Below are 13,660 nucleotides of genomic sequence, written 5' to 3'. Positions count from 1 at the left end.
CTTGTCTTAACATCAGATGCACGAATACAGCTTTTCTGGCTTTCTTTTCTTTTTCTTAACACATGAGGCTCTTTCATGTGCCGTATCATTGCTCCCTGCAGTTATAGATGGCTTCTTCTCTTGATGCTGCCCGGCGTGGGTGTTTAGAGTGTGCTTGGCCTCAGGCGTTGAGTCATTCTGAAAATGAAAAAATTCTAAAACTTGTTCCAGTAGTTGTATACAGAAAACAGATCTGTATTAAGGCTCTTGACTGTGTTGTTTAAATCAGTTAATGTAGTTTATAAGACAGTTGTTTGAGCTGCTATTGTGGTGGAGAGGTAATCTTGGGCAACATTTTTATTTATTTGTATTTTTGCCTAAGCCTTTGCTTCCGACAGCTTGTCTTGTTCCTGGTCACTTGACTGCTGTGAATGAGAGCTGTGCCAGTCAGCTGTCCAAACACTCCATGTTGAATGACTCTCCAGAATGTGTACTTCTCTGTCAGAGTCCGCCTCATCCCCCAGTGAGAGGCCGCTCTCTGGTATCTCCCTGGTTATATCTCAGATAGACCTTAACTATCTTGTTAGTACCGGATAGATATGAATAATAATGTAGGAGTGTGAGATGCGGGTGGGACAAAACGTTGACGTAGTGTGATAATTCCATTTGCAATAGGTTAAGATAAGACAAACACACTTGATGAAGACAACCCCATCTACAAGAACTCCCTCCTGACCGCACAGTACACTGTTGTCACAACAAACACGCATTAGCAACCTTAGTTGTTGTCAACCTTATGTGAAGAAAATGGCGCTTAACTACCATTACCACATTATGCCACCACATGTTGCTTTTAAAAATAATTTTCCGCCTTCATCGTAGTTAGAGTAACTTAGATAATTGTATTCAGGAAGTTCAGGAAAATCAAGATCTCTTTTACAGGCATTATCCTCAGTATCACAGCAAGATGAGTCAGCCTCACAAAACAGTCAGCACCGACACATACTCTAATTAAAACAGTCACAAGTTTTCTTAAAATATTTGTAAGGAGAACTTTGAAATGCCAAAGAGGAGTGAGTGTTTCTGACTTAACTTAACTGTTTTGTGATTAATTACAGTAGTTAGGGGACTTTCTAGATGTTTCCTAATGATTAACCTCCCTGACGTTTAAATTAGGAGTTGACAGATTATCAGCCTGGCCGATTATTGGAACCAGTATGTGGCATTTTGACAATTACCTGTATCAGCATTTTATTTTAATGATCGCTGATAAAATTAATTAATGAAAAACTAAAAAGAAAGTGTCAACATGGGAGTAACTTTTTTGTTGTAAAACCTGAGGGAGCTATTTAAATTTATTATTTTTTTCACTGAAAATTTCACTTGACTTTGTAAAAAAAAAGTTGGTGGGAACTTTCTGTATATGATGTTGAACTTATCAGTTTTGATTGAACATTTGCTAAAGACATTTAAGCAAAGTTTTGTGTTGGTGTTTGTTATGTTCCAAATTCTAATTATTGACAGAAAGATTTTAAATTGTATTGTAAATGCAACCAGTTCCAGATACTGGTTATCTGTCTTATTAACTACTAATAATCGTTATCGGCCCTGACAAAACAATATCGGTCGACCCTTGGTTTAAGAGGTAGTATAGCTATGTGTGAAAGCCTCATCCTCTGCATTATCCCTTGTGGTTGCTGAGGTGGATGTTGTGTCAGAGGCAAAGTTTCCAAATGATCCAAAACGGCAATATATTTCAGTAATATGTAGCTGTAAGCTAACTGGTTCACCTCGCCATTTTTTGACAGGTGCCACACAGTGGTTTTGAGTTAGCAAGCTATTTTCAGACATACGTGGGGGTGGGGGGTGTTTGTGACAGCAAATGACCGTTTTCATTTTTATTTTTAATGTGTGTTTCCCCTTCTTTCATTCTGCATCCCCCTCTGAATATCTAGATTTTTCAAGGTTATCGCAGGTCGATTAATGCAGTATAGGCAGAGCTCTTCATGAGTCTGTTTTTTCCTTAGCATGAAAGGAAATTGTAACTCGTGGGCTAAATCAGATTGGATTAGATCAAAGGAAGCAGCTGCTGAGAGTGAATGCAAACTTATAGCCCTCACAGAATGACCTTTTTCTGCTGCTCCATCTGTGCCCAGAGTACACTCTTTGCTCCGGGATTTTAGTGCAATGCATAACCAAACAGTAAATATGTTTCAGTGGAGCTCCTAATGAACAGTCCGGCCACAAATATTGAAAATCTATTTGTAGCAGCTGATGTGTTCATCATGGCGTGCTGCCATAAATAAATGAATATGAGGGAAAATCTATGATGTACTGTATGTTGAAGCCTTCTACCTGCAAGTGATGATCATCCATCCGGACTTTTCATATAAATCCCAGAGGTGAATGTGATACATACAGTATCTTGAAAATGAATTAAATGCCACTCTGGTGACTGGCATTCATTTATTTAAGTTTAGAATGAGCACACAGTGTATAGTGAATTGCACCATGTGTTTCCTCTTGTTTAAGAATCCAATACAAAACTTTATTTTTAGGTATGCTATAGAAAGGTTGTGTTCCAGATGTTTTTACTGGCAATTACTTTGGTTGTATATTGATATGGATAAGTTGTGAGTGTATTAGTGCTTCCACTTTGATTTCCAGCTCTGATTTCACACTGTTTCAAGTTGCTTATTGTTTTAGCATTTTCTGAGAGATATACATCGTTACTAAGCACAAACACTTCCTTTTTTGCAAATGTGACTTCCTCTTCCTCTGTGTTTTAAGGCATGGTTTTCTTCCATCATCACATCATTGCAAACACAATGGGCCAAAAATAGCACAAGTGATTGCAGTGAAAGGGGGCATTTGAGCCGGCAGATAAGGAAGGTGTTAGGCAAGATACACGGTTTATTAGTTAGAATGGGAGCTTGCGCATTGTGTTTTTTCATTTGCAGTGTCTGGTCGTATATATGCGTGTGTGTGTGTGTACATTTGCTTTGTGTGCACTGTGGGGCAGGGCAATCTGCCAGACAACTCCTAAGTGGCCTGGAAGGAAGAGGAGAGCAGAAAGGCCAAATCTTAAAAGAGAGAGGATAAGAGGAGCCTGAGGTGGGCTATATGATGGAGAGAAAGGATGAGAGTGCTGACAAGGCAGTGAGACCGTGGGATAAGTTATTTTTTCTTCTTCTTCTGTATTTTGTACCCTGCTTAGTCACACACACACACACACATACCCACCTTCCTTTATCCCAGACAGCCTGCACTCTGTCCAAACAGGAACAGGCGTCTTCAGCGGCCAGTGAGTTAACAATCACCGCCGTTTCCCACCTCGTGCTTCTGCTCACTTCCTGCATCCCACGCTGCTATTCATTCATTCATTCATTCATGCATGTTGCTTCTGTTTTTCTGCACAGAATTCCCAGACGGCACACAGTGTCTCCTCAGTGTCAGTGAGGAGAGATGGCGACTGTTTCGTGCTCTAACTGCTCTCTGCTGATTAATCTGTGGCAGATGCTTGCTGTTCAAGGATCAGTTTGTAGTTTGTCTGTGTGGATGTGGTCATGCATACCTACAAGCATCGTGACAGCTGTACTCAAGGCCATAGCCTTCTCCTTTACCAAAAATGAGTAGTTAAGGAGGTTAAGGCCAGAAATATTTTGCAAGAATTCATAAATTTTGGGCTGCACACAAGACAGTCCATGCAGAACTTCCGTAGTATGTAGAGAGGACAAAATTCATCATGTGAATCTTTGTGGCCATGCAAATGTGGCGTTAAATTTTAATTTATGGTCAGACTTCACTTAGTTTCCTACTGTTGCTCCTTAACACATTGTTCATCAGCCACTGTAATTCACTGACAGTTGTATTAGTGTTTCACCAAATGACTTTTCAAGTGATTTCACTGTCACAGAAAAATTTCCAGTGTTGGAATAATAAATTTAATAAATATACCTCCTGAAACCTGCGCTAATATACTAGTTTTTGTTGAATTATGTGAGAATATAGTAAGGGCTCCAAATACATTTTTATTATCTCTGTGTAAGCGATTGTCCTCATTAGTTATTCGTTGTTAAAATGACAGAATGACGTGTAAATGCCCATCACAATTTCCCAGAGCCCAAAGCGACATTTTCAGAGTGCTATTTTTTAGCTTTTAAAGCTCAGAGGTATTCAGTTGTCTATCATATAAACAAGGGAAAGCACAAAATCTTCACATTTGTGATCATTTCAGAAGCTGGAAGCAGTAAATGTTCGATATTTTTGCTCAGAAAAATGTCTAAATATATTAGATGATTGTCAAAATGGTTTCAGATTCTTTTTTTTCAATCCACTCATCAGTAAATCAGCTCTAAAATTAACTTTTGTAGTGGGCCCCCTGGACTTCTGCTTGATATCATTATACAATTGATTGGTGACATCCCAGAAAGTGCAGTTTACAAAAAAACTGAAAGCCTGGCCGACAGAAGCCCTACATGAGCCAAGTGGAGCCAGAGGAGTGGAAGTAAGCAGAGCTGGGCCACGCTCTCAGCTTGGCGCTGTCAGGCAGCGTGCTCTGCCACAAAGAGACACAGCAGGCTGCAGGAGCTTATCATGACTTACAGCACAGTAAAGGGGGAAATGTGGGTGGAGGTCAGGAGAAACAATGAGCCCATGGTGAGAAAGCAAAATGAAAAATCTGGGTTGGAAAGTTGCCAAGAGGGTACATATTAGTCCAGCTTCTTTTGATACTGCTTCACTTTTTGACCCCACAACCCCTCACGTTGCTTCAAAAGTGAAGTGAAAGGGTTGCGGTGTATTGTGAAGAAAAAAAGGACAGAATGAGATAAAGGTGTGCATTTTCTCTTTCTGCAAACTACAGGGAAGCGTTCAGGGAGTATCACTCGCCTACTCATGGATCGACTTGCACTTCTCCTCAGGAAAATACCACCAAAGATCAATACTACTACTCTGTGTGTGTGCAGTATCATCTATGTGTGTGCTTTTTCTCTGTGAAAAAAGTATTGCATGATTTATACCTAGTGAGACTGTTTAATCAAAAATGTTTAGCTTTAAATTAACTAGTATCACTTAATTTCACATTATTTTGATCTTTTTTTTGGGCCAGTGGATATGAGCATCAGAATACAGTAAGATTCTTATATGACTTTTGTCCACAAGAAATAACTTCTGAGGTGTGCTTATGTCTGTTTAACTTTGGGATGGGATAGCATTTTATTCTATTTTCTGTTGACTTTGCTGACAGACAGCCGGTTAGCCCTGTTAAAGTGTGGAAACATGGCGCTCATCTCCCAGCCTTTGGTCTCCACTGGTCAGCTAATGTAAGCCTTGGCTGCTCTGCACTAGGTGTGCAGACACTGCTCACAGTGCTAACAGAGCTATTTGCAACCGCCCGCCGTGATCAAAACATCTGCCACCAATAACTGAGCTTATATTTTTGAAGCTTGACTGTTCATTAGGAGCACTATTGGAATATATAAACCATTTGCTTATGCATTGCAAGACACCCTTTGGAGCTCAGAGCTTACTCTGGGCACAAATGGAGCAGCAGAACTCCAGACGCAGTGAAAATCAAATTTAATTGTTCATTGCGTTGGGTCTAAAAGTTTGCTTTCACTGGCTCTGTAGCAGCTGCTCCTCTCATCCATTGATCTTATTATCTGTGATTGTATTGGATCCATCCCATGACTCATACTCCACAGGGGGCTGCTGAGGAAAAAACTAACTCATGAAGAGTCCCGCTGGTAATGTATTCAAACGTCAAAATTTAGACTGGGGATGCAGAATGACAAATGCCAATTGATGTTTAACCATACCATCTCCAGTTTAACTCCAAAAGTCATGTTAGATAAATAATTTGGTATCCATGATCTATTAGAGCTGTTCCCTGAACGGGAGCAAAACCATTTTACAGCTTTTCCTGTTTTTATCTGATTAGTCTTAAATTCATGTTTTGTACCATCTGTCCTCCTTAATACATAACAGCCAGGATAAATGCTTTGTGTTGCACATAGCAGCTGCAGTGTAGAGCCACGTGGCTGGCAGGTGCATCGCTTGAGGATCTTCATACATGCATAATGTATGTGGACATGTTTTGCATACATGTACATCTTATTCATACAGTATGTCTTGCAGGTGGAGTCTGTAGCTGCGAGTCCTTAAGAAAAGGCTCAGTGATGTAGCATCTTTTCAGCAATCTAAACAAGTTTAAGTACTGTTTAATTAGTTAAGGTTGCTTATTTTTATAGTCCATTGTAAATAAAATCTGAAGTGCTTTTGAGGTGAATTGGCTTTCTGTCAGTACTCTGAGACAGTCTGCTGAGGTGGAAATTAGGTGGGGAAAAAGTATTTTGATAAATGGGACTTCTGGCAAAGTGCCTGATTCACAGTTTATATAGGGTGCATTAAAGGAAAGAAGGACAAAGATGTTCAGTTTACATGGACTCAGGATGATCATTTTGGCTGAACACCTAATAGCTTCTTGGGAGAAACAGAAAATACAACTGTGTTGTCATCTGCAAAGCAAATTGTAACATCCACATTTCCAAGAAAACTGAATTCTCTATAAATGCTGGATTTTTCAGAATATCTGCCTCCACCAGTCTGTGGTATATGACGGTAACAGTTTGGGCTGGAAGGCCACAGGACATGCCTCACTAGTTTCTCTGTAGCGCTTTAAATCTTTTATCCAATTCTTGCCAAGTTCTGTAGCACTGAGGTCTAGACAGTTGGCAGGCAGTTTCCATAGTTTAAAGGAAAAGTGCAATATTTTGAGTGAGAGCTTATTTAGTCTTTTGTGAAGAGTTAAGAGACAAGATTGATACTACTCACGCCTTGTTACTGCATAGCTCTCTGTATATATGTGAGTCAACTAAGTCCATCTATTCTTGTGAGAACCTCCGTGATGTCTAATGCATTTTCTAAACTCCTTTAGTTTTTTGTTTTTTTGGTCCAGAATTGCCTCGAGTATGTTGAAAAAATTGAACTTTGTGGCAGAGTTTGGACAGACCATATGCGTTTTGCCACAGAAAATTGGCATAAACATGAATGTGCAAACAGATTGATGAGTGTAATACAATAATAGATGTGTTACATAGTGCATGCATGGTGGATCATATGTCTTTTAAAAAAATATTTCACAAAACTGGCTATACACCTTATGGGTGAACCTCCTCATTTATTTGTCGCGATGCATTAAAGGTCCTATTTTTGTCCCTGTGCTTCTCCATGCAAATATTCTACAAGACTGGACGGCTAAAAACACTAAAAATGAACTATTGTGCTATTTCGGTGGTGAAGTTTTTATCCATTGATAAGAAGTTGCATTTTCTTTCTCCGGACATTAGAGGTGTGCGTAAAAACGGACACAAAACAAAAGTGTATTGAAAAAAGGCCTCATGTCTGTATGGCAAATAGGAAACTCTGCTGGCTAACTAAGCTTAGCATAAAGACCTGAAACAGGGAGAAACAGCCTGTCATTTTCTGACATTTTCTTGTAAAGGCACATTGTTGTAGAATTCTTCAAATGTCATGTTTCAGTGAGCACGGAAAACAAAAACGCTCTTTATTCTCATTGTGTTGGACTGGCAGCAGAACTCCAAACCTCAGCAGATAAAACCAAAACCATGGCTAGAGTGAGCTTTTTTTTCTTTGGTAATTTGGGTTAAGTCACCCCCAAGCAGAATTTCCTCTGAACAGCTGGTGAATCATCTGTAGTTCTAGTAAACTGTAGCTCAGCTTCCATTTCAAGGACAATTAATCACCATGTAGGGAAACAGCTCAGTTAAATGCCTCTCTTTGTGTTTTCATTGTACATTATTAAGAAATCAAAGTGTTTTTTATACGGCATATAGCATTTTAATATAATTCAAACACCATGTTAACATATAGGTAAGGTTTGAGTTCTTTTTTTTTATATAGAAACTAAGTGTGTGTATATATAGTAAAATAGGGGTTAGGAGATAAAGCATTTTTCAGCTCATAGGCCAGCATTAACTATATGTATTTCCTGGTTGTTTGTGAAGACATTATTTGGTATTGATTGTTTCATTGGTGAGTTGAGTATTTCACAGTGAAAATGTGCTGGAAAAGTGAAGCTTTAAGGAGGAGATCTGAATATTATGTGCTGCAACTCTCTCACTCATGCAAACATAAACTGCACAAGTCCTTCATCAGCACTCATGAACCTGCAGTCAGCAGCATGCATCAGCAACAGAGAGCGAGGTCAAGGACAAGATCGCTGTGAGGGCTTTTGATGAGCTAATGGATTGACTGATAAAACTCTTAACACCCTGGTGAGTTCAGGGTTGATTTCTGTAAAGTATTTCTCAGCACTAAGATCATCCTCGTCCTCTCTTATGAAGTGCAGAAGACGGGAGTTTGAAGAACTATGCAGTCGAGCTTATGCTGTCATCTCTCTTTGACATCCAGTCTACAAATACTTTAACGCTGTTACTGAGGTCATAGTGAGTAAGCACAGTGTCATAACAACCACAGCAAGCATGTTGTGATTATGAATCAACAAGTGCTTTTAAATACTGTTTACAAAAGAGAGCTTTAAGTACATGTTTGAGGCTACAGTTGCTAAGTTTTATTAAAAAAATAACTTTGTGTCAAATTTGCTAAAACTGTCACTATATTCTAAAGATGGTACATGAGACAGATAGTCTCTGAAAACAAATCATGTCCATCCTCTACTGCATCTAATGGCATTTGCAAAAAAATCAGACCGAGGAGTCTCTGATGCAGTTGTCAATCACGTCAGTCACTGCTGTTGAACTGCAGTCAAACTGTCAAATTAGGCAGCACTGATCAAGTTTGAATCAAGATTATGTTATTGTATTGACTATTTCTGGCCATAAATGATTTCAGAAACATATTTTAGTGTACCGTTTAGCTGTAGAATGAGAGTTTGTGACCCAGCTACCATGTTGAAAGTCAGAACAAAGCACTGCCCACCGGCTGGAGGAAGCTCTCTCACCTTTATGTTTATGGGAGCTTAATTAAGAAAAAATAGAGATGGGAAGCTTACATCAAGACTTAACCTAATATAGGATTCTTGCAAGATCTTGAGGAGGTCTACACACATCTGTATTAAGTTAAAAAAAATTCCATTTAAAACATAAAGTCAGAAAGCTCTTTGTCTCATCTAAGTTCAACGTGATGGCTGGATCCAGTTAACTCAGCAAAACATTTGGTGCCAAATTTGCAACAGTCAGTTTTGATACCAATTCTCAGCACAGATGGAAAACTGATAAATAGGCTAGATCAAAGTGGTTTTTTTTTCGCCATGTATGCCAAAGTTGATGTTTCTGCAATAGATTCAGTGAATGTATCAATTTATATTATTTTCAAACAGACTGACTTTTTATTTTAAGCATGATGAGTAGCTCATTTTAGTCTACTTCATGTTATTATCCAGTAGTTCAGTTACAGTCAATGGGAGTATTTAGTTACATTATATACAGTTACTAATCAGAATATTGGCAGTTACAAAGAGGTTACATCCGACTCTAACATTTGGCCTGCTGCTTTGTAACTTTTCACCTAATTTTGGACAACTTTTCAGCTTTATTGCCTAGTTAAAAACATTTGTCATAAAAATAATGAAAAAGTAATCTAATGTAATAAGTTTAATTATTTTTATGAAAAAAAATAGAAAATTTACATTACCTATTGCATTTTTAACAGGGCACGTATTATCTTTAACCTATTGCATTTTAGAAGTAACCTTCCTCACACTGTATACGTTAATGCAAAACTCATGACGTGTTGCTGTGCATGTGAGTGCTATTTCTTAATTGGGCTCCATTTTACAACTGTTTCTTAGTATTACTCAGAAGTATAACTAATCAGCTCATTAGAGCCTGCCTACACAAAACTAATTTGTAAGAAGATGAGAATTAATGCCTAAACTTTATCATATGAAAGACTTCATAAGGAATAGTGTAACACGTTTTTGGCCAGAAGTGTGTCTGAGGCCCTGAGTCTGTTCATTTTAAAGGCTAGTTGTTTGAACCGCTATTATATCTCTGACTCCCAATTCCTCCCACGTATCTCATTAATAAATCAAAGAAATGGAGCAAAGGAATCAAGGATGACACGTCGAGGCGAAATATCACAGGAGAGCAGAGGAAACGGGTACAGAGGAAAAACCAAAAGTATAAGCCTGGATTGATGTTCAGAAAGTGCAGAAAGTTAGACACATATAGAAAAACATAAATTGTGAGACACGGTATAAAAATTAGGAGGCAGGGATGAGATGATGTTGCGATCTGAGGTTGGATGAAAAAAGGAGAAAGGAGAGGCTGTTAAGCTCAGAGGTCGAGCTCGGCCACTTAGCCCTTCCCCCACCACTCATGGTTTTAGAGAGCAGAGAAGAATAATGAGATTTTATAGATGTGCTCCAGACCTCAGGTAATTGTTTAATGCATTATGTGTACCCAGTCAGTCATCCAGTGGTTATACACCAGTAGTTTTCCATTCATAATATAAGTTGAATTTTATCTTAATACCACTCGAATTTGTTAAAAAGAAAGGGGCCTGTGTTCTTTTTTGTGAAGTCAAGGTCAACTCTTGTTTTGCAGCAATGAAAGAATATCAAGGGTGACATTTAACTGAAAATGTCAAGAGACTTGTGTAAACACTGCCCAACATGTTCGGCATCAACACACTGCTCAGGTAATGAGAGAGCCACTTTCTCAAAAGAGAATGTGGTACGTCAATATTTGCAAAAGTGCAACAGTTTCACCACTTTATTCGTCTGTGCAGGGGATACATATAGATCAATAGAAACCTTATCTGTCTTGTTTCTGTTCCTGTGGCGCTCTATGTGTCTTTGTTTCTTTGCACGGTGGGATTACAGGTGTGGTTTCATCTTAGCAGGCCTGGAGTCCTGCAATCAAAGGACTGATGTGAAGATGAAAGTCTGTTTTTAGTTTGAAGCTGCCCTTTTCATGAGGTTTTGGGCCAAATGACAGCATCTGTCCGTGTGTCTTAGAGATCAACATTCAGGAGGAACAACACCGTTCTGTGCAAAAGAGGAGCCGGGGCAGAGTGGACGGACAATAGCTCAGTCAGAGAGTGGTGGAGAGGGGAAGATAAAGGGAGCCTGGGTTTTGTTGTAGTGAAGGGCTCGTCGAAAGGGCCAGATAAATCTACCAGTGGAGGAAGATCAGAGACTGGCCAAACTCAAACTTAACACACACACTAATACACACCTGAGGTGTTCTTTGTACTGTCCCTGTTACCTCATGAATTTTGGAACAAAATCAAGTCTGGACTCCTAATATTGACACTAAGTGCCTTTTCACACTTGAAAGTCCAAATCAAAGTTTGCACTTCTGTTACATCTTATACATTTGATCTGTTTAGTCTTCACATTACAAGTAGGGCTCGAATTGGATTTGGCTTTTCAATACAAATATTCACAGATTCGTTTGGTTTTCCATCCAATGTTAAAAAGTTTGAACGGGCTCTGTTGGACATTCAGTGTGACAGCAGCATTCATGTAAACAAGGATCGCAAATGTGTGACAACATTTTTTGCCATGACTAGTTATCAAGCAAAAGCCAGAGACTGTGTTGTATTTACTTTCTATGTGCTGTAAATTCACCACTTTTCAGCACAAGGTCTCTCCTTCTCATTGCAGCTGCCTGCATGTCTGTAGCTCTATAGCAAAGAGTAGTCTAAAAGTCAAGAAGACTCACTCGCAGCAAAATCTGGGGACCAAAACATCCCCAGAAGTACACTGCACAGAAAAAAAAGAAGATGGCTCGACTTCAAGCAATCTCACTCGATTTTACTGTCTCCGACTGATGATTTGAATCTCTTTTAGGGGCCAGCCCTAATTACAATTAAATGAGAACCATCCAAAAAATATATTCACACCAGAAATGAACTGAACCATGTTTCAGTTTAGCCCGGGCTGAGACCGCCTCTTTTCGTCGCACCGAGATTCAGCTGTTGAGTGCGGTCCATGCAGTGGTCGAGGTTTTACACCTATAATTTTAGTTTTTATCACACATGATGAAAATCAAATGAGTAAGGTGTGAAAGGGCCTTAATACATGCTTTTTAGGCTTGTCAATCAATGCCACACGTGCTTTTTGGCTTTAAATAATCTTTGCTTCTAATAATTTCCAAAAAAAATAGTAAATACTATATTAAAATGATATATCCTTATATATATACTTTATATACTTTAACTCATAAAGTGCTTTTCAAAAATGAACTAAGTACTTGTGCAACACCAAAGCAGGTGAATGGCAGAACAATATCTAACATATAGAAGAAAAGAAAAGGAAGAAGAAAAGGAAAGAAACCCAACACAAAAAAAGTAAGATTCACTGCTAGATTAACTCACTCCACAGTATCCAACTTATTATATATATCTATGATCTCAGCCCACCAACAGACCACAGGTGCTCCCTTTTTCTTTGAATTTCACAGCCTGTACTAACAATACTCCTACACTAAGCGCTAAACTTCTGCTTTCTGATAAGAACCCTCAAAGGGACAGGCTCCCTGGCATGTTCACGGTAAACTGCCTCTAAACCTCAAAAGTAATTTTCAGTTTAAAAAAAAAACATGCTGCAGGTAAATGGCGGCTTGTTCTTGAGTGCTGTATTATTGTCGCTGATCATATGGTACAGCAATAGTCCAGAGATTTGAAAAGCAGTTGTGGGACAAGTGCTGTAAATCCCTCTAGAATCTTAGAAATTCTCGTGAGCAAATTGAAAAAGTAGCTCTCTGATAGTACTTGCAGATCCAATGCATTTCTGCTCCAAACTGCTCCAGTAAACGGATCAAAAAAGGTCAAATAAGGAGCGTCTTTACTGGGAAGCTCCCACATAGGAATGTTTGTTACCATGTGATTATGAGCACTGTTTTGTTTTGTTTTTACTGTTACATGTTATGTGTGGTATGTGTTACACACTGTAAATGTTATGAGTATGTACCAGACCTCATGAAGAATGCTGCAGCTAATCTTCTTATAAACTTATAAACTTGTATATTTGCTTGAATTAAAACAATCTGGTACACATTAAGTATCAATATTTATCATGACCTGTTTTTTTTTATGCAGAGCTAAAACCTTACAACATATCTTATTAAATAAGCTGTATATGACATTTAGAGTAAATGTATGATTCTGAGCTAGGATTGCCTGCACATGGCTCTCAACATGGAGTTGGCTAATGCTGGTTGTTGCAGCTAACTGTGCTAACAGCACCAACAACTAAAAAAGTGCTGACAGAGATAATATGTTAGCTTGGGGAAGGACCGTAAGGTAGGAGGCTACACTTCTGTGAAGACAATGTTCCACCACTGTGGGTTGGGACAGTGTCATCAGCAGCAATCGCTATATGTTTGCAGTGTTAAGTGACAGCAAATAACTAACCAGTGGGATACACACAGGCCCTCATACATCAACATGCATGTGTGGCAGTACCGTCCACCACAACAGAAAGAAGAGAGGACTGGATAACAACACACCCAGAGGGAGTCTGACGTCATCCTTTGTTTAGGACGCCTTTACTGTGCACTATATATTTGCATAGCAAATAGTTTGCTGCCATGTTCATGCTCTAAAAGTCACATACAGCTCAAATAACTCATTTAGTACTCTTCAGCACTGACAGAAGTGAGCGCTCTCTGAGTGATTTATAGTAATGGAT

At 38.9% G+C, this 13,660-nt stretch overlaps 1 protein-coding gene across 1 annotated transcript in view; it reads left to right on the top strand.

Moving 5' to 3' along the window:
* mgat4a (alpha-1,3-mannosyl-glycoprotein 4-beta-N-acetylglucosaminyltransferase A) overlaps positions 1-13,660 on the top strand; it is a 43,193-nt gene that overhangs the window by 5,981 nt on the left and 23,552 nt on the right. The window lies entirely within an intron of this gene.

This window comes from Plectropomus leopardus, chromosome 10 (genome assembly GCF_008729295.1).
Source record: "Plectropomus leopardus isolate mb chromosome 10, YSFRI_Pleo_2.0, whole genome shotgun sequence".
NCBI classification, from domain to species: domain Eukaryota; kingdom Metazoa; phylum Chordata; class Actinopteri; order Perciformes; family Serranidae; genus Plectropomus; species Plectropomus leopardus.
This window is presented reverse-complemented; position numbering and strand designations above follow the sequence as displayed.